The sequence below is a fragment of the Haemaphysalis longicornis genome, unplaced genomic scaffold (assembly GCF_048455015.1).
Source record: "Haemaphysalis longicornis isolate Haplotype H1 unplaced genomic scaffold, Haemaphysalis longicornis Haplotype H1 scaffold_4, whole genome shotgun sequence".
Taxonomy (NCBI): domain Eukaryota; kingdom Metazoa; phylum Arthropoda; class Arachnida; order Ixodida; family Ixodidae; genus Haemaphysalis; species Haemaphysalis longicornis.
In genome coordinates this window covers 130,501,864-130,523,382 of record NW_027526361.1, presented here as the reverse complement: position 1 = coordinate 130,523,382, position 21,519 = coordinate 130,501,864, and positions in this window count along the sequence as shown.

Genomic DNA, 21,519 nt, shown 5'->3' with positions numbered 1-21,519 from the left:
CAAAACAAAAGAAAGATTTATGCGACATCAAAGAACTTCAAGAAAGGTTTTGAGTGCATGTTGAAAGGATGATGAATCGGACAGTCAGTTCTGCGATGTGAGCAGGTAACGAGTCCCATTTAGCGGTTGCAAGAATAAAGGAGAGTTTTTATATCTTTCTGTTTTAGCGAAAATTGGTTTACTTTGAAAATGTGGTCTACTCGGGCGGAGATATGAGGCGGTGGAATCATATGCAGATGGGAAAACGGCGTGCCACTGTGGTACAGCGAATGAAAAAAAAAAGATAGTCGAGCCAACTTTCGGCGCGTGGCAAGCGAGGGATTATGAAGTGAATTATTTAAAGAAGATACGCTTTGGTAACGCGAGTACGAGGACGTGATGAACCGGGTTGCCTTGTTCTGGACGAATTCCAAGAGGTTAGTTAGGTTTGCGCCCTGAGGATGCCATATGATTGAACCGTATTCTAGTGGGGGCCGGATAAGGCAATTATATATATAAAACCTGGTTTCCTTGGTGGCTAAATGGAGGCGCCTCTAAGAAGGCCAAGTTTTTTAAGGGCTTTACTAGTTATGTATTCTATGTGGCACGTCCACTTTAAATTCGCCGTAAAGAACACACCTAAATATTTAAACGATTGAACTGAATCTATTGGAGTACCATTTATTTTGTAGCTAGCAGGGACTGCCTCGGGGGCAAAACTAAAATTATCTGCTTGGTTTTTTCTTCATTGATTTCCATTTGCCAGCGGCTACATCATTCCTCTAGCTTAATGAGATCAGATTGCGAGATAATTGTATCGGCTAAATTAGATATCTCTCTTTATACTACACAATCATCCGCAAACAGGCGACTTGGTGATTTTAGGCTGCATGCTATGTCATTGATGTAAATCAGGAATAAAAGAGAACCTACCACTGACCCCTGAGGGACCCCAGATGAAACACGTGTTTGGTTAGAAAAATGATTGTTTAATTTGACTGTCTGGAAACGATTGGTTAAAAATTCTTCGATCGAGCATGTTGTGTTTTGGTTGGAGGTTGCAAATTTTTAGTAACAGACGTTTATGTGGCACGCGATCGAAGGCTTTCGAAAAGTCAATGAAAATTGCATCAACAGTACGGGACACGTTTAGAGCGGAATTAAGATCGGTTACCAATTCGAAGAGCTGTGTTTGGCAAGATAGATCTTTACGAAAGCCATGTTGGTTGCTTAAGAGCAGTTTGTTCAAGTTAAGGTGGTTCACTATATGCGTGAATAATAAGGGTTCGAGTAATTTATAACAGATTGATGTTAGTGAAATTGGCCTGTAGTTATTGGGAATCGTATGGTCACCCGATTTAAAAATTGGCGTCACATGCGCTGATAACCAATCTTCCGGTATGAATCCTGAATCAAGTGATTGTTGAAAAATCAGAGAAAGAAAATATGACGAAAAGGGACTTGTTAGTTTTAGAAGTTTCGCGCTAATTCCTTCTGGTCCGGGGCTAGTCTTGTGTGCCACATGATCTATTGCGCAGGCTACACCATGCGTAGTGATTACGATAGCGGAAAACGGATTTGGAACGGTAAGTGACGGCAAATCGAGAGAGCTATCTAGTGGTCGCTCAACAGTGAAAACTTGAGAGAAGTAAGTGTTCAGTTTTTCAGCACATTCTGCAACGGGCAAAGTCTTGCCATCTTCACTTGTGAGGGGTGAGGCAGAGTTGTTTTTCTTTGGATTAATAACATTCCAAATTTTTTTAAGATTCGTTTTTAAAAGGTTTGGGAACGTGCAATTGTAGAATTTATTTTTGGCCTTGCGAATCACATCCGCGCACGCGCTGGATGCTCTGTTGTATTTAAGCCAGTCGTGGGGGTTCGCTCGTTTTAGTCGCTTTCTGGTATAATCTTCTCTTCTTGTTTAAGCTTCTTTTTAACTTCTCGAGTAAACCAAAGATCATTTACTCTTTCGCTTATTGATAGTTTAGGTACACAGAATTCTTCCACTTCCTTTAGTTTATCGCGGAAGAAACACCACCTATGCTGCACTGAACGATTTGCAAAATTGAGTTCAAAGTCTTCAGAGAAGCTCTGCAACAAACTGTTCAGTTTTTCAGTGTTGGTTTGGCTGCAGCTAAATATACGTTTCTTAACTTTAGATTTGTCGGCACGTGGTAGCGTTAACTTTAGATTTGTCGGCATGTGGTAGCGGCAACGAGCAATGTACGGCGTTATGGTCACTGATTTCGTCCAGTATATTTGTTTTAGCAAGCTGTGGGTTATTTGTGAGGACAAGATCTAGTAAGTGGCCGCCACGCGTCGGTTCATGTACGAGTTGTTTGAGATTATGATAATGAAGTAAGCGCAGAAAGCTTAGTTGTTCATGGCGATTACGTTGAGCATGAACGGTTAGGGAGGCCCAGTCAATATCAGGATAAATAAAGTCACCGGCAAGAATTAATAGACAACTCGGGAACTTGAGGAAAATGGTATCGGTCGAATCGTTTAGAATGTCTACGAAATCCTGCCGGCTATCACGTGGCCGGTAGCAGGCACCGATGACGCAGTAAACATGTTCGAAATAGGAAGAAACCCAAACGATTTCAAGAGGGGACGAAATAGAAATAAGTGATGGGTGATAACTAGATTTCACGCCGATTATATCTCCTCCCCCTCGGCAGCCCGCTCTATCTTTGCGAAAGAGCGCGAATGACGAGGGAAGTGTTAAGTCAGTGTTTGGAAGGCCTTCAGATAGCCATGTATCCTGTTCACGCACTGAAATAAATTTACAAAAGCTATGTAGCTTGAACTATCGCCTAAGAGGAAGGCGCGGTAATATTGGTGTACTAGGCCATAAACCATTGCTAAGAACCATTAAGAGATTCAACATGCTTCGTCTTTATGAGAAAATAAAGCGTCATGCTCATAATAAAAAGTTGTGCGAGTAAATGTATTTGTTATTTACAATGTCACGGCAGCGAAGGGGAAGAAATGTAAAATTTTCCTAAATGCACCACAGTGCCGCATATTGTAGTGGAAAGCCATGAATTAATTTATAGCAGCTGTCTCCAAACCTTGCACACAAGCGACATGTCACCTGGCGATCCCTCCAAATGGTGTCCCAGGCGATGCTTTCGGAGATGCGCCAGGTCCAGTATAGGAGCCCGGTCCGGATCTCGCGCCTTACTACACGAATACGAGCCCATCACTCAATACGGAGAAGAAGCACATTAAAGAGCCGTGTGCGTGTTGTGGCAGTATTTTGTTTAGGAAACGGAGGGGAGCGGGAGTGTTACCTCGTAGTGGATGTTTGTGCAGTAGTTTAGACCGCCTGGTTATCATCAACGTGGCACGGAACTCGACACACTTATGTTGTAGTTTTTCCCCTCCACTAGAAAAACGGCCAGAGCGAAAGGAATCGAACCTGCTTCCCGGGGCTTCGTGGAAGAAGGATTTAGTCCCTGAATTACCTAGGCTGGTTCATAAAAAAGTCACTCCCACCTGCCAGTCAAACTTACAAGCAGGCAATTCAGGCTCACCACTTCCGTCTTTTCTCACTCCGCTTTGCATTTAATGAAAGCTCACAGCGTAGAAACTTTTCGGCACTCACTAAAGCAAGCGCGTACTTACGGCACAGATATTCTTTGGAGGTTCACTGATCTACTTAACTTGCAACATTCTCAAGGCTTCAATGAGCCACTTGACACTTTCGCTTTGAAAAGTGGCATACCATTGCCGTCGTACAGAGATAGCCGTTGGCCTACTGACTATGACAATGTGATCATCCTCTGTTATCACAATATTCAAATCAGCTCATCATGAGGCTGCCACTTTCAGTTGTGAAAGGTTGTGGTAATCGTCTACGAATTTGAATTGCAATAGAAGAATCAAATCAGAAAGAAATCCGAATATAAAAGAGAGGAAGTCAGGCTAATGATGAAGGCTGCACCATGGCAAGCGAGTGTTTAGTGCAGAAAAGTGGCAGTAAGAATTACGGGGACCAGTGCCGAAGTTCGGTTACGCATGCACCTTTATAATGACTCTCAAATGAGATAAAAAAGCCCCATCTTGGCTGTGTGCCCAGTGTTCGTATTTTGGCACGGGCCCGGGGCAGATGGTTACACCAGTATTTCTGGCTAAGTACTTACTTCCAAATTTTAATTAATCTCCAGCATGAATGGGTACTGTGTGAGTCGGCAAGTCTCTGTACCACAGAAGCGACGGCAAGGCAGACAGTGCCGGTGTCAAACACCTTGTTTGAGAATAGATTATCGTGTACATAAAAATAAGCCGTACGGGTACACAAGACCGCTAAGCAGCTCACTCGGACCACTCCCCGTTTGAAGTAAAATCAGGGGCCGGACACTTCGGCTAGTTTCGGTATCGCAAAATAAAGTGCCGCCACGACACTGCTAGCCAAGCGAAAATTCAGCAACTTTTGCATGTGTGGCTTTATCTTTTCAACATAAGCAGAAATAAAGTAAAGTGATTCCATTATGTGTAGAAATAAAATGTGTTCTTGGCTGTTTGCGTTTTTGGCACCCTATTTATTTATTTAGTCGCTTCATTCGCTTTGCTGACGGGCGGCGCTTTCGCTCTTATCTCTTCTGCTGCCATCCTGTCCGTCTGCTCCTGCCGCTTTCACTGTGTGCACAGGTAGAAGATTTGTATTATACCTTGGAGGTGAACCTTTTGGTGCCTGTGTGTGCGAACGGGCTCAAAATGTCAGAGAAACTGACAAAAGGACACAACGCGTGCTTCGATGCTGTGCGGTGCGACAACTCGGGAAGGAATAGCACAGCGAATAATTTCCGCTTCTCAGCGGACGGCAGGTCAGCACACTTTTTATTCAGCCAAACTTATCAAGAAGCAAGCGCTATCTTTATCAAAAAAGCTGCAGGGCGAACCGCAAAATCATCTGCTGTTGCTTTACAGTGAATTTGCTTGTTTGGTATAACACATTTGCCAGTAATGTTGTAAGCATGTGAAGCTACTTGTCGACAGTTTCTCATGAGCCGACAGATGCCAGCGGACACGCAGGCGGAAATTTCGCTTCGGTATCGGTTTGGTGAGCGGTTGCTCTTCATTTTCTTTCCACCAGAGAAAAGCTTGGAAATTATGTTTGCCTAATGTGCCTAAATGCTTCTTCGACAAACTGGTTTGGCTTTAGAGAGTTCCTACGATCAGTTTCTAAGAGCGACATTACCACCTTTGAATGCGTATTAACACGAAAGAAGCCCCCAAACTTGTTTACATGGCAGCCGGCCGCTTGCATTCCGTGTTACGAGAAGTTCGAGTTACCTGCGCGAAGGCGGAGCTGCGCTTCGCTTCTCAACCTGTGTTAGGACACATTTTTTAACCTTGTTTGCACTCTCAATATACGTTTCTCTTTTGCGTATTTATTGATATCCATGGCGGTATTTTTTTCCCATTTACTAGGCGTGACGTATGGCGAAATTCGCTAGCTATAAAAGGTTTTTTGAGCTGGCATACGAGATATACAGCTCTGTGCTTGTTGTGGCAGGTATTGAACTTCACTTGCGAAACGTTTCTAATAAAATCAGCGAATAAAGCACATTTCCCGCCTACTACTTTTTCTGCCCCAAACAAAATTGTCACGCTTCAGGGCGTGCTGGCTCGCGCGTATTCAACTAAGAAAGATATCCAAAGAAATGTTTTGTGCACGTGCTGGGAGTCCAAGCAAATTAGCCACTGAAAGCTGTCGAAAACAAGATGTGTAGCAGCAACACAACCTGAAAAGCAAAATGCAAGCGGTGTTTGTTCACGCTGGCAGCACACAAAGATAGTCGCGCTTGTTGAGCCCATAGCAGACAATAAGCGGCACGGTGTTTCCTCCTCGCGCATCAACGAAAGCGTTGCAATAGCAGCATCAGGGATTTTTTGTTGCTTTTTGGTTTGACAGTTTGGCCTACCAAGCACCAGGGGACGAAATGGCACTAGTGGCGCAATTATCGGTTACCGGGGGGGTATACCAGCTTACCTAGCCGTGGTAAAATTTGTCCTGATTCGTGGTTATGGCCATTTTTGGCGAAATTCCTCTGGCTAGCTCCCTTTTATATCAAGATTAGCTGCGACAACTAAGTTCAAACATGACACGCTGCAGGTTATTGGGAAGAGCATTTTCCGGATGCAAGAGGTATCGTCTGTATTAAACACGTCCAATCCCATGTTCTAATTCCGTTTAGGTAATTTGCTATTTTGTCCCCGAGGGGGCAGATGTGAGGCTGGAGATATATGCACCAAGACTTCAGCATCTTTTAAGCGTACAAGCTGCTGCTAAAAAAAGTCAGTTCTCACGCCTTCTTCAGTCAGGTCCGTGACCATGGAGGAGCCTTTTGGAAGATTTGCGAGCGCTTCACTACCCCTGGATCTAAGCGCATATATAGAGTACGGACACCCGAGAGAAACACTTGGTAGACTGCAGCGATAATTTGTATCTCTGCTCTGCAGCGTCCGACCGTCCGAATTTTTCCATGTAGCCTTTTACAACAGTGTCATGAACCTGACCTTGCATTCTAGAGATATGCGTGTGCAAATTTAGCGGCCGTGTTATTGGGAAGTTCTGTCACAAACACGACTTTTAGAGAAAAACTGCAAGGGACCCTGTTCCGGCTCTGTTTGTAACCGTCGAAACGTTAGAAAAAAAAAAACACTGTGCGAAGTAAAATGTCCGACTACAGCTAATCCCTTCTTAAAGCGGCCATGAACACAGAATGCAAGACACAAATGTTGCGTTCATTGGAAATATCGCTCGTTAAAATAACACTGACACCACTTCTAACACAAACTTCGATAAAATAAGCAGTGTAACGGGGGAAAATAGATTAGAGATGCGACTCACCAGCAATTTTCCGCATTAAAGTATGACGTACTATGGGCAGCTTGTTGCATTTTGCTAAGGCCGGTAAAATCCAACGGAAATTAAACAGCGACTGTAAGCTTGAAAAACGGGCTATTCGCGGTAACATTTAGTGCGTATTATTTTTGTGGTAGTGTGAGTGGTGGGGTAAACAACAAAAGTTACGCACGAACACGTAAGCACAGAAGGAATTATTGTGGCACTTGCCGGCCGCCACACACGGCAGTGGCGGACGTGTGTATACGCACGGCGTTGGGTTTGTCTGGCACGACACAGGCGAATTGACATAAGCGGCACGGCAACTTAGTGGTCCTGTTTTTCGAGTCGTATCCAATGTTTCACGAAACGGTTCTTTTGAACCGTAACAAAATATTCGGCAGGTATGCAAGTCCGGTCAGAAGCAAACTGCGAACAGTCTTAATGATTGGTCTTGCCCTTTACTGCGCAACCTATGAAGGCGCAGGATAAACAGTGTAACGAAAGGGGGCGTCTGTCCGATGGCGCAGGTGCACGTCAACACACTACCTTTTCTTTTGGCACTTGCCCTGTATACGCCAATTTTCACGCAACTAAACATGGTGATTCAGCGGGAAGATTGACGTTTAGGCTTACATTGTTGAACTTCTCAGTGAATAAAGCCTCGTTTGCGGCCGGGCAAGGGCTGAAGGCACTATAAAAGATCAAATGTATTGAATAAAACTAACTTGTACATATATTGTCTCTATGGCCCCGTTAAAGCATCTGAATATGCAGGAGCATTAGTGTCCAATTGAACGCCTGAGAAACTTTGCTTCCGTTCTCAAAGGATGCTGCTTGAGACCCTTTGTTCCGATTAGCTTCCGTCTTTGCTTCCACCATGTATTGGGAGACTTGGTGGATTTTGCGGTTTGTCTGTTGGCCCACTTGGCTGCGTTCTTCCGCTCCCTTACTTCATCGGTGGCGTACCGGGGTGGGCGGCCACCTCTCGCTACTGCAGAGTTCAATTTAAGCTTATGCCAAAGAAGGCTTCGCTGAGCGGAACTCTTCAAAGATACGCGGTCGAGTTGACATTTCGCTCTTACGGACGCAGACATCGAAGTGAATTCCGGCTTTTTTACTTAATGGGCCATACAATGTTTTCGCATTCATGCGGCGCGAAAATTCCCTCCGGACGTACATGCTCTGCAATGCCTGCCTCGTACAAATTAAAATTTTAACAGTGGAGCTGTGGTAGCTGGCCGTAATGTGGGGCTCGTAACGCGTTAAAAATACCGAAAAAATTCCGAGCGCTCGCGAACGCGTGTCTCGCGGCGACCGCCCAGTGTCCCAGGCACACGTGTGGCTTTAGCAAAAAAAAAAAAAAAGAAATAAACTGGCGAAAACCCCGAGGAGCGCCTTGCGTTGCCTAGCAACCAACAACGCGACAGCTGGCGCAGCACCTTCTCCACGAAACATCAACGCGACTCCACGAACGCCGCGCATGCGTCGTGCATGTACGCGCCGCCACTGCACCCCAGCTGTCGCAAAGCGCTACCTCACATGTAATGCTTGGACTCAAGAACACGTCCATATCGATGCATATGACGATGACTGCTACCAGCACCGTGCAAAGAGACGAGGGAACATGTAAAAAAATGTCTCCAATCTACGCTGCGAAGGTGGTTGGACTGCGAAGCTGTAGACGACACCCACAACGATTACCCATGCGGTGTCACTTGAATTCACACACGTGGCTCTGCAAAGAGCGAAACCAGAGACTCTGCAAGCCGTTACCTGGGATTCGCGGGGGCAGTGTCCCGGACGGAGCAGTGTTTGCGGAAAGAAAACGGAGAGGAGCGTCTTTCGAAGGGTGAGGAGGAAGGCTGCAAGCGCAGCTATGGCGTCATCTCTCTCACTGCCACCCCCCCCCCCCCCTCAGTGTTGCTTCACGGGTCGCCTCCAAAATGCGCCCTCCTCCTCCCCAGACGCTGAACACAAACCACCGTCTGTCTCTCTCCCCGTCTTCACGTGTGGGCGTAACTTAGTTCCAGTACCTCTGTATCGTTCATTGTATGGGGCAGACGGTGGACAAGATGTTTTGTCGGGGGTGAAAAATATGGTAGTCCCCGCCTTAGTCAAAACATTTTTCTTTGAGTTGTACACCGGCACACTTTCTGTTGGCACATGGATGTATGAAAAAAGACTTTTCCTTGGCTGGTCCTCAACGTGTACACCCTCCCAAAGTTTTAATAATATAATGGGACCTACGACCAATCGGCACGTCAGCGCTTTATCACGGTGTTCACCGGCAAAATAGGCGAGGGATCGCGCACGCGCGTAGAGCTATATTTTGTGGGAGCGTCGTCTGTTCCGCTTTTCTTTTCAGGGCAACACACACCCTGTTTTTCTTGTCTTGCAAGGCCGTTTCGCTACCGTCAAAGGTAGCTAAGCAGCGTGGGGCACAAAGACATTCAGATTCAGTCGCAGGGGGTGTACCACTCTCAAGGAAACAGCATAGCAGACGAGACTCATACAGCAGATAGCCTATTGGGCGTGCGCATACTCTCGCCTATTTCGCTGCTGAACACCGTGATAAGGCGCTAACAAGCTGGTCAGTCGTTGCACCCGCTATATTATTAAAAATTTGGGAGGCTGTACGTTGTGCAAAAAACCGGAAAGCAATGAACACGCTTTCATAGAGTGCAGGGACGCCATCTTTTTCTGGGATGTTTTGCAGAGGACGATAAAGGAAGACGTTCTTGTAACGCTGCATGGGATACGCTTCTTGGCAGTGGGAAATGAAGTACCGTACGACATGATAATGATCCGAGGGTTGCACGAAATTTGGTGCTCCCGTATGGCCGTGCGCCTCTGTGATGTGAATGCTTTGACTGAGCAAGTATTTCTCGCAAAGTGTAACCAGTCTGCTTGAAGTGCATCGTTTGCAGGAACTTGAACTGGAATGGTTATATGTACTGAAAGAGCTGTCAACATTTGATGTTTATTTTAAATCTTTCAGCCAACCAACGTGTAGGGGGTGGTTCTTAATCCGGCGTTGACACGTGTTCATTTTAACAAAAATGTAATAAAGAAAAAAATTTGGCGTAGCTCAGTCGACAAGAGGACGTGCTCTCGCTCCGCTTTTTTTTCGGGCGCAGGTTCGATTCACGGCGGTGCCAGTGGTTTGTTTGTGAGCGGCCTGTGATGTTTCTTTGTGTAGCCCGTAGTAGCCTGGGAGTTTTCTCCTGACGCGGACACGAAAGTTTTCTTGGCTGGTTAGAGATATGCTGCTTCGCCGTAATAAACAGCTTCAAACTTCTACAAATGCGTGGTGATGTGCCCTTGAGTGCTCACGCAGAAAGAAAACCTGCGGCTTCGCTATGGTTCAAGCTTTGCACGACTTAGCGCAAGCTTCGCCATGATTTTATTTCTTCTGGATCGAAGGTGTATCAGGGATGTATTTTTATAGCGAACGCTAGCTTAGAATCAAGGAAATAAATGTCTAGTCATTTCATAATTGGTGCGATGCGCGTAGTTCGTTTGTGGATGTAACCAATCTGGTCCTGGCTGTCGTGTGTTCCGTGGGGTAGCGCAAACTAGGAAGGCACTAGAGATCGGCGCGAAAATGCAGCTGCGTACGCAGTGCGAATTTTGTACAAAGCAGGGACATTAGTCTGTGCATATACCCAAACCCTCTACTGCTTCTTGTGCTGCTACTGACTCATTTGAGAGAGGAACTGGCACTAAATTTTTTATTGTGTTATTATGTTTATTTGTTCCAAGTGGTGGTCTTTCGTCGAGACAAATCGGCAGAAAGCTGTTTCCTTTTTTGAGAACCAACCGTCACAATGTTACGACTAGTGGGGCAATGCCAAACTGGTTTTAAGGCAATACCGGTTATGTGGTTATACGATTCACCCATTATTCGAATTTGAAAGCCGGATAACCGCATTATCGGAGGGATCTGTTAGTGAAGCTGGTAAAGCGGTTTTGTATCTGGTTGTTCGGATATTTAAATTTGTGTTATGTATTCCAATAACTCCAAGGAATGCCTAACGGAGAAGTTGTTTTAACATTAAGAGGTTGTGAAAATGTTTCCAACTGTATGTTAAGAAATTTATTTTACGGGGTACGAATTATTGCGTTCCTCACATTATATTATTGTACATATGATCGAACCGAACAATCTAACAGCGTGTTGACACCTCCGATTTTTGTGTTCGAGTATTCGAATATCTGATTAACTGGCTACTGAAACCAGATATACTTGTCATCACTTGCTGACCACCCGGATATCCGGATAATTGACTTTTCAGGGCCGGGGTGCCATGCGAAGAAATCGCAAGGACAAAAACAAGCGCCGTTAAAATAATACGACGAAAAGAAATTGCAAAGCAGACGACCCGCGCAAGATGCTCCCCCAAGTTCACTGACACCATTTACGGCGGCCAGCACTCGAGACCACAGGACGAGCTGCGTCGGCCGCCGGCGAATCGGAAGCTGCCAGTGACAGCGGCTGGGAGAAGAAGCGATCCCGAGAAGAGCACCAATCAGAGAAAGAGAAAACTTCTTTATTTGGCAGAGAGCCTTGTTGGAGTGCAGCCTTCTTACAGGTAGCCATGTGCCGTCCTTGATGCTACCGCTCTCTCAACCAGCAGGAGCTGATCGCAAAAGAGGGAGCTGGACAGCAGCGTCTCCCACTTCTTGGGGGATGAGGAGGGGCGCAGGAGGCAGATCGGGGTTCTGGGTGCACTCAAGAACAATGTGCCTAAGTATACCTGGTGAGTTCAGAATTTGCATTAGGCTCCGTGTTGATTTGGAAATATAAGGTGCATCAGTGTTGGGTGAGGATACGTGTTTGTTTGCAAAGTCTGAGCGTAGTTTCTCGTGTCTGTGTTGTGAGTGGGGCAATAGAAGTGTTCTGCGGCCGAGTCTGTAGTGCTCTGTAATTTCCGGATACGTCGTGAGTGGCATAGATTTATGTGAGTCCTCCGCGGCCTGGTCGACGAAACCTCGGGCGTTGAGGTGGGCTTGATCATTGCCTTCCATGAAGGAGTGGACCAGCGCCCACACCACTTCGACTACCCTGTCTGGTGGCTTGCTTGACAGTATGCGGTATGTCATTGGAGCCACCGAGCCCGACGTGGGACTCCTGCATACTTCTTGTGAGGCAGTTATTATGACACTTGCCTTCGTTTGTGAGAGAGCTAAGACTACGGCTAATTCTTCTTTTTCTTGCGTTGAGGCTCGTGACAGGTTTGCCCCGACGACGAGGTTTGTCTTCGTTGTCACCACCGCTACTTTGGCTTGTCTTTTGAGGTATGCGGCTGCGTCTGTGTAGCCCACTGTGGGCAGAGATCCATATTTCTTGTCCAGAGCCTTGGCTCTTGCTTCTCGCCTACCCTGATGGTGAACATGATGCATATTCTCCGGCAGTGGACGGATTATGACGTGGTTCCGCCATTTCTCCGGCATTTCCTTTGTTGAGACAGCATCCCCCACTGGAATCAATTTTAATTGGGCGAGAACCTTCCAGCCCGTTTGGGTTTATGCGAGGCGAGCTTTCTGGTTGGACAGGTGTCTTTCAATTAGCTGATCGACTGTGTTGTGTAGCCCAACGCTAAATAGCCTGTCTGTGGACACGCTTATTGGAAGGTCCAGAGCTTGTTTTGTGGCTTTCCTGATGATGGTGTTAAGTTGGTTGGTTTCTCTCTTGTTTAGAACTGCATACGACAGGGAGTAAGTTATTCTTGAGAGGATGAAAGCCTGGACGAGACGAAGTGTCGGTTGGTGAATCGGTTGATGAAGTGTCGGTTGGTGAACGATCATGTGTAGAACCTGTTCGGATGTTTTTGTAAGCCGCTGTATTATTTGGTCGTTCTTCGCGTCCGATTGTATCAGAATGCCTAGAATTTTTAGTGATGTGCAGGGTTTGATGACCTGTTTCTCAAGGGTCACTTGGATGTCGTCATCTTATCGTTTGGGGCGGCGGCGTCGAACCACAAGAAGTTCTGACTTTTGGGGTGAGCATGCCAATCCGCATCCCTTCGCATACTGGTTGAGCGTATCGGCGGCGAGTGGCAGAGTGTCCTGCAGACCCCCTAATGAATCGGTCCCCACCCACAGGGTTACATCGTCTTCATAGAGAGCGTGTCTAAAGTTCGGTATAGTCTCCAGCAACCCCGGTAGGCCCCACACCACGATGTTGAACAATAGCGAAGACATGACTAAGCCTTGAGGGGTCCCCCGACAGCCACGGGTATGGGGTCCGAGGTGACGTCCCTGATCTTGATTAAGGCTTTGCGGTTGGACAGGAAGTCGACAATATAGTCGTATGTATTCTTTCCGCAACCTGGGTTGTTTAGGTTCCGGAGGATTGCTTCGTGTGCCACGTTGTCGAAGACCCCCTTCAGATCAAGTGCGAGAGTGGCCCGTCAAGAGTAACGAGTGTCTGGGACGAGGATGTCATCCTTCAGTTGAATTAGCACATCCTGGGTCCCGAGGTGTCTTCTGAATCCGATCATTGTGTGCGGCATCTGCTTGGTCGCGTCCAGGTGTTTCTGGGGCCACTTTAGTATCATGTTTTCCATAATTTTGCCTCCGCAGGACGTAAGAGAAATTGGCCGCAAGTTTTCGATGTGTGGTGACTTCCCGGTTTTGGTATGACGCGGATTTCTGCCGTCTTCCATTGTGCTGGAACTTTCCCCTCAGTACAAAAATTGTTGAAGTGGTCCGTGAGAGTTTCAAGGGCTTGGTCGTCTAAGTTCGCCAGAACTTTGTAGATGACCTGGTCTAGTCCTGAGGCGCTGCTTTTTCTGCTTTTGGAGATGGCTCCCTTAACTTCGTAGAGCTGTATCTTTTGGTTGAGTTAGGATTTCGGGTTCCCAGTGTATGAAGGAGCGATAAAGTTACGTTCCGTCTTCGGGTATTTGCATTTCCGATCTTGCAGAAGTAGTCCGTAGTTCACTGGTATGCGGTGAGTGTGCGGGTCATATTACGTTCTGATTCACCTTTGCTCTTTAGCGGGTCTTTTAAGTGGTGCAGCCGCTGCCAGGTCATTCTCTTGGATAGAGTGCCCTGGGGTCCATCACACAACTTGAGCCAATTTTCTTTGCATAGGGCTGCTGCGTACTCTGCTGCTTGCTTGTTTATCTCAGCTTTTTTCTTGCAGAGCTTGCGGTTATGCCTCTGCTTTTTTCATCTTCTGTTGAGACTGTGACGGGCCTACCAGAGGTGGTTAAGTTGCAGGTCTACACAGGTATTCTTGTATGTGGTGGCAATGACTTGGGTATGCGTCTTCACGTCTGAGACGATCTGCCGCACCCAATCCTTGTACGAGAGTTCTGTGTATTCCTCCCGAGACATTCTGGTATTGCGAAATCGGTCCCAGTCGGTAGTGCAGGCTGCACACATTTGGGCCGTATAATTTCTGCCTTTAACTAGAAGATGGATAATATAGTGCTCTGGTCCGAGGTTAGTCTCATTAGTCATCCACGACACGTCAAGCGAACCTGCGAGCAACGAGAGGTCTGTGCTCGTGTCTCTTGACGTACTGGTGCCGAGTCCGGTATGGGTCTCAGGCTCATTTAGTAGGACAAAGTGGTTTTGGTTGAGTACGTTCACTATCGCCTGTCATTTCTTGGTGTTGTTCTTGTACCCCCAAATCTGGTGTACGGCAATAAAATCACCTAGTATAAGTGTGGCGTAGTTTCTTGCTAAAGCTAGGGCGTCCTGAACGGTTTCCTGTACTCCGGATTCCTTGTGCGAGGGGCGGTAGTAGATGTTAAGAATAAATACGTTGGTCATTTACTTGGTTGAGCGCGAGTAGATTTCTACAAGCGTATGCTCACAGTCCCTCTGTGGGGTAAGATGCTGTGTCGCAGAAATTCTGCTGGGCAGGAGCATTGCTGTTTCTTTTCCGGACGGGTCGGCGGATGTTATATATCCAGGCAATCTGGTGTTTCCATTCGTTTCTTGGAGTGCTGTTATATCTGGTTGAGGGTCCAAGGATAAGACGTATTGTACAAGTGCACCCGTCTTGTCTTTTATGGAACGACGATTCCATTGCAGAACTGCCGGGGCGTCGGGCCTATTGTTTCGTGGCGGCATCGTGAGGTCCAGTGATATCCTTGTATTCCGGTCTTGGATCCCTTGTGTATGGGGTGGGTTGTTTATTTTCGCGGGTGTTAAGGCTGTCAACTCGTTCGGCGCGTGCAAAGCCAGCTTCCAGCCATTCTATGTGAGCTACATGGTTCTGCACTTCCTGCCCGACATTCTTTAAGCCTTGTTTGGTAGCTTGTATGTCCTGTCCGAGAGCATTAAATTGGGCGTTCATGCCATCGGTCCTCGATTTGGCGAAGTTGATTATAGCTGTTTGGAACCATGGATGTTGTGTCGTTTGTTCGTACTGTGACCGGCTGGTTTCGGTGGTTGTGGGGTTTGACGTTGGTCTTGGTGTCTCAGTGTTTGGAGGTGGTTGCGTTGCCGGATTGAGCTAGTTCGACTGCTTCTAGGTGGGCTTGGAGAGCGGATATGAGTGTGCGCTGTTCTGCAATCTGTGCGCGTTGCTGCTCGAGTTGCGATGGAAGTTGTGTGCATTCCTGGCACCCTGTGTAAGAGCCCTTGTTTTGGTCGAAGCGAAATGATTCTGGGGAAGGGGGAGAATTAAGAGACGCTACATCGGCCCAGCTCACCTGTTTGTTCGTCGCTGGAGTCTTGCAGCATCCCAGTGTCTTCGGTCGCGCTGGCGTTGAGGCTTGGGGAGGCTGGGGCACGCTCCTCGTCGTCGGTGGACGAGGTCTGCATATGGTCGTTCTCGTAGTAGGCCTACTTGCTGGGGTTACGCCTAGCTCACTCGCCCGATGGAAGTGGTCAAAGTTATCTCAAAAATACACCGCCACGGTCCAAATAGGTGTCCACAGGTGCACTACACCAAGGTGAATCTGATGGAAACACCGAAGTTCAACCGGAGTTCGTTATTTCGCTCACTTGGATAGAAAACTGCGGAGCCCATACAAGGTGAAACTGTTCGCTGCGGCACCAGGTGGCACCTCCCAACACCAAGGAAGAAGAGAGACTCAGAAGTGTGGTCGGACGACCGGACCCATGCCGTGCCTCCAAAAGGTCCTTCACAACTGCAGCCTCCAGGACATTTTCTGTGCAAACAAGTCGTCCCGGCGTGCACCAGTGAAAGAACGCGACGCCACTCGCTACTTGGCAACGGGAGCTGGAAGCGCGCTTGACCACCGCGGCCACGACGCTTCACCTGGACATTTCAACGCTACTGCGACCTGTGCCGGTAACCACTACGTACCGTGTCTCATTCCTGAGTTCCCCGACTGTGACTCTTCCCCCATTTAAACTTTCTGCCGTTTTCTACACCATGTCCTCGCAGCCCACTACTGCTCCTTCGTTTGTATATGTTCATTGTGTGCATTTTGTGGCGGGTTCGGGTTATACAAATATATTCTCGTCTAAAGAGTGTCCTCTCATTTATTATTGTCCCCTGAACCTGACTCGGGGTCGCCCTCAGCCAGTTCGAACCGATAACCGGTTTGAAGGATATTTTCAAGCACTATAGTTCATACCACAAGCTAGGTGCAGCACTGTGGAGGCGACACTGTTGTCAACAGTGCGCCCAGCGCCTTTTGTCGCTTCCTTTGCGGTGAGTTAGACGCCCTGACGGTGCGGGCTGTTGACAGCAATGTAGCCTCCATAGTGCTGCACCTAGCTTGTGGAATTAACTATAGTGCTCACTGTAAAAACCAAAACGCCCACTTCCCCTTTCGTCGCTAGCGTATTCGAAATGCATGCAGTGTCATGGCCTTTAAAGTAGGAATAAATTCACGCATTTGGTTTTATGATCAGAAAGCTTTTTAACTCTTACGTTGAGTGATAATTCGTTCTGTTAACCACCTACAAGGCTGAGTATATTTGGTAATTGGCGTCACTTTCGAAAAAAATTGCTTGTCCGAGGCTTCCCGCAATGATCCCAGCTACGGGTGCACTCTCCAGGTGGTCAATGTTCCTTCGTTTCGTCACATTTTTTTTACCGTGCAGCCTTTCTCTTTTTCTCGCTATCGTTAATTCGGATGGGCGGCTAGCTTCATGATACGAGTAATGAGACAACGGCTAACCGAAAATCGTCCGATTTGGCCCCGGGCTGGTCTACACTTCCCTATACTCGGTTCATGTAAGGACGCAAGCATAAAACACTTTGTGCACGTATCGTGCAAGGTCAGCAACACTTTCAGCGGTTCCCGCCCCAATGCGTGCCTCGCGCACATTGTGGAGCGAGCCTAATGACACTGGACGACTGACAGTACGCAGTCATCAAGGCTTCGAAACGCGCCAATGCCCGAGTGACCAGGAACATTGACTGAATTTGGCATTGCGCACCATTAAACATGAATAGAGGAAAGTGCAGAAAACTCTGAACCTTGCCGACAAGTCGCTTGCCAAGTTTGGGACATGTGTCCATGGAATAGACAACCACATCGATAATGAATGCTTCAAGGAGAAACGCAGCACGTGGCGTTTCATTCTTCGTCCTCTTTGTGTCGTCCCTGCGTCGCCCGAAACAAGGAAGCCATCACATGTCGACAGCGTTTCGGTAGACTACATCGCCTCCCAGCTAATTTGCATGAAGTTGGCGGAATTACGCCTGGTGAGCAGGATGTCACCTTTACAAGTCTGTGGTTTGGAATGTGCGGCCCTGGTATTTGCAAAGAAATAAAGCCCGCGCACCAATGCTGCGAAATTAGCAAACGTTGAAAATTCGTATTTTGCTAAGCCTCCCCGAAATCACTCATTCCAAGAGGCGAGCGATTTCTTAATATGAAGCCAACGTGGCAAAAAGGTAGCACTTAAGTCGGCAATATTTAATACGTAAGGGCGGAATAAATATTTGGAATAATTCGATGGGGGGGGGGGCATTCCGGGTACTGAAGTGAAGGGGGGGGGGGGCACTGTCCGACATTGAAGCCGAATGCACTGAAGCTACAGTATTACTTGAGAAAACAATTAGTACACGCATACTGGAAAACGTCGGCGTAGGTATACCTACGCGGACGTTTTTCACTAGTATAGTCTATAGACTACACTCCCGCAGAGTGATAGCATACCGACTTTTTAAGCTTGTTGATTGATCCTGGCAGCAGTACCTCCTCCGTAAGACTGTACTAGCAGCTCTATAATGGCGCAGCCGACATGTTGACTAAACTGCGCAAGCTCAACACGCTCCCCAAAATGTATTAATGAAATGGAAAATAAACGTCTATGCACGAGTTTCGTTTTCAGAAATTCCGTCTGTATGGCGCAAACAAACAAAAAATACTTTCTCAGTGGTACAGGTAACTTGGCACGCCTTCGAACGTGAAACGTACGCAGAAGAAAGATCTTAATATAATATAAGCAACTCATAAGAAATTAAACTGCAGACCCAGGGTGTTATAATGTGTTGTGTGTATGTTTTGGCAATAGTGTTGTCTATATGTTTTTCATCATACCGCGAGTCGAGTGGACGATGCCCTTGGTTTTCATAATCATGCATGTGCAGTGAACATTTAGCAATTATTGAGCATACGTAGTTGCTACGCATCCAGTATCTGCGCTTATGTTATGTGTGGCTTCATAGCTAAAGCGCCATTGGCGATGCGGGATGCTGAAGGCCGTTTAACGCGGGTTCAGACCTCGCCAGGGCATCGTGAGAAAACATTCCTTATTCAGGGCATAAAATTTTTTATACCTTGATGTGTCGAAAATATTGCTGGGGTGCGACAAGCGATGGCTGTGCTGTGGGCTTTTGAAGGGCGTAGGATGAATTTGAACCTGATGAGAATGTTTAGGGCGGACTCGGAGTTCGTAGCAATGAATAGTTTTCTGCGCAGCCTGCGCGGACAATACGGTCTCCACAGCTAAGAAACGAAGTCGATTTCGTGGTTGTACAGCAGCAGAATGCCTTCCTCACGTAGTTGCAGCGGTGCTAACAGCTTGTTGCAACACAAGGTTCTCACCGAACCACCTTCGCTGTATTAAAACAAGCCATCAACCCTCATTTACGTAAATTTTATGATAAGAAATGCAAATATCAGGAATTGAGTATATCAGTTCGAGTGCTATTGACTTAACAGTGTAATGACAAGTCATTTCTTCCTCAGTCTTGGACAGCATAAGGTACTTTCGGCAAGACCCTCTTGGTTAAGAAGCCTCAGATGGCATCTCTTGGGGTTTGTGTTGCATCTTCCGTGGCGATTCCGCCATGAGGGCCTGGAATCGGCAACGCTTTCAGTCAGATGTCGCGCATCTGAAGCGAGCGTACAAGAGACTGTTCGCTCAAGACTTGTGAAAGTAATATCTTTTGCGGCTTTCATCGTCGTTGATTGTTAATACGTACACACGAACTTGCGCAGCTGGTTTCTTTATGTGAACGTGAAGTGATTTTCGTTGTCTGAAAATGACGCTCCGCAATCGGGCACCGCTGGGAGTGTTCGCTTCGGTGAAAAATGAACGCGCACCGCAGGACTTTCCTTGAAGGAATGACTGACGCGAAGACGATATACCAAGCACTCTCAATGACGGCCATCGTTTGAAGCCTTCAGGCAACGCCCGTCTTCGTAGCCGCCTGTCTCTGTGAATAATCGGTCATTCTCTACCGACGGTGTCTTCCAAGACTGCAAGAGCCATCTGCGTCATCTGTGCCTAGGACAGACCCATATTCGCCACAATTACAGGGAAAAGAAGGAACGCCCGCCTCAGCAATGAGTAACTAGCGGGGCTTACGCGTCCGTATTTGGCGTTGCAACGATGCATCCGACGTTCAGTCACAATTAGCGAAGCTGGTGGTTCTGCCTCGCACCTTAGGCTAGCGTCAGTTTTATGACTGAAGAACACGCAGCTGTTACCACGTATTGGGCTCGAATGCACACGTACGGCATTAAAGGCTGTGACGCACTCGCTGTGCGTGCTTCATGTTGATTGATAATAATTTCTGCAGTCCACGTGTTAATTGGCGTTTACGTCGTGCAGGTTGGTAGCGGAATGCTGTGCGGCATGACGCACTATTATTTGACCGCGGTAAGGTTGGCGGTTATTGAGGAACTTGTGTCAGTTACTCCCTCTGGTTAAAAAAACGCGAGAACCTTTGTAGGCCGCGATGGTGAAGTAGTTTTTTTGGTACCTGCTTCAAGATTTTTCTGTGTCAAATTCTGCATGACATGTGCGATTAAGGGAACCTACGTCAAAGTGAGTGAGTGAGTGAGTGAGTGAGTGAGTGAGTGAGTGAGTGAGTGAGTGAGTGAGTGAGTGAGTGAGTGAGTGAGTGAGTGAGTGAGGGAGTGAGTGAGGAAATGAGTGAGTGAGTGAGTGAGTGAGTGAGTGAGTGAGTGAGTGAGTGAGTGAGTGAGTGAGTGAGTGAGTGAGTGAGTGAGTGAGTGAGTGCGTTCTGACAGGCAGGTGGGACTAATCTTTTCGCGGATTCTGTGAGCTCCTAGTTCAGTGTTTAAATCAAGATAAAATGTTCCTGTTGTGGAAAACGTTGGGCGCGCCCACAGATCTCAGACTGAGCAGAGAAGCCTTTCGTCAAGCCAGCTAACTTTCATGGATACTGAGGCCTTAACAGATCGCACAAAGAAGCCTTTAGCATGGCATTGCGTAACACCTATCTAGTATTTTCTCGAGTCTTATCTTCTTGTGTAGGAACTTCTAGTTGGTAGAAAGACAAGTTTACATTGAGAGAGGTCTAAATTTGCAAGGTTAGAAGAAACAGAAATCAGACGGGCAGACAGGCCGAAGCGCGCACAGCTAAATTTTAATGGAATGAGTGAAAGCTTATGTACACGTGCAACCACTCTTCACGTGCACACCAAAGTAGGGCCCCGACATGTACCTCACGTCCGACGCCTACTTTTGAACCTATGAGGCAACCCAAGAATATCGCAGGCAAAATTCCTGATTTGGGGGTTTTTCAAGGCGCTCTGCAACTTTCCAGTTTACGCATTAGCGACTAAACGAGAAATTAAAGGCGTGAATAAAAATAATCAGGTAGTAAGTTTTAGCAGTAAAATGCGTACATCTGTAGCTACACATCTGAAATAATATTTTACAGTTGACACCATTTTGCTACAACTCATATACTTCTCTTAAAATTTTGGTCGAAGTTAGCTGGGCACCCCGTGTAAGCATTGAAGGCCGCAGGTCAACCGAGTACGTGCACGCGCTATCACGGTGAGTCGCACAAATTAAGTGTCGTAAGTAAGTCCGCATACAAGTACCATAGGAACACGCCCACACCCACAGACGCTTTCTGAGCCCACAAAAGTCGCCGTCCGAGTTGTATCAGCCACAAACGAGTAACTTCTGTGAGATGACTGCCTTCGGGCCGAATGGTTATCGGGGAGGCACTAATGACGTGTCAAGGCACTAATGACGGGTCAAAAGTCCCACTAAAACCCCCTAAAGGTGATGCGGCCGTCACCTAGAATTGCTTGTACGGCTAAGCGTTTATTGCAATTCTCCAAGCACAGTGCTTATTTCTGTGTGTTTTAGTGTTGTCCCTTTAAACTAAGAAAAATATAGCGAGCGTGAAAATACGTGTTGAACTACGTGGTGGCCAGGGGTGATGATTCTCCAGGTTTTAAAACTATTCTCTGTCGGGATATGCGTCGCGTGTCCGGTGTGCTTGCGATTGAGTGCAGAGCACCAAT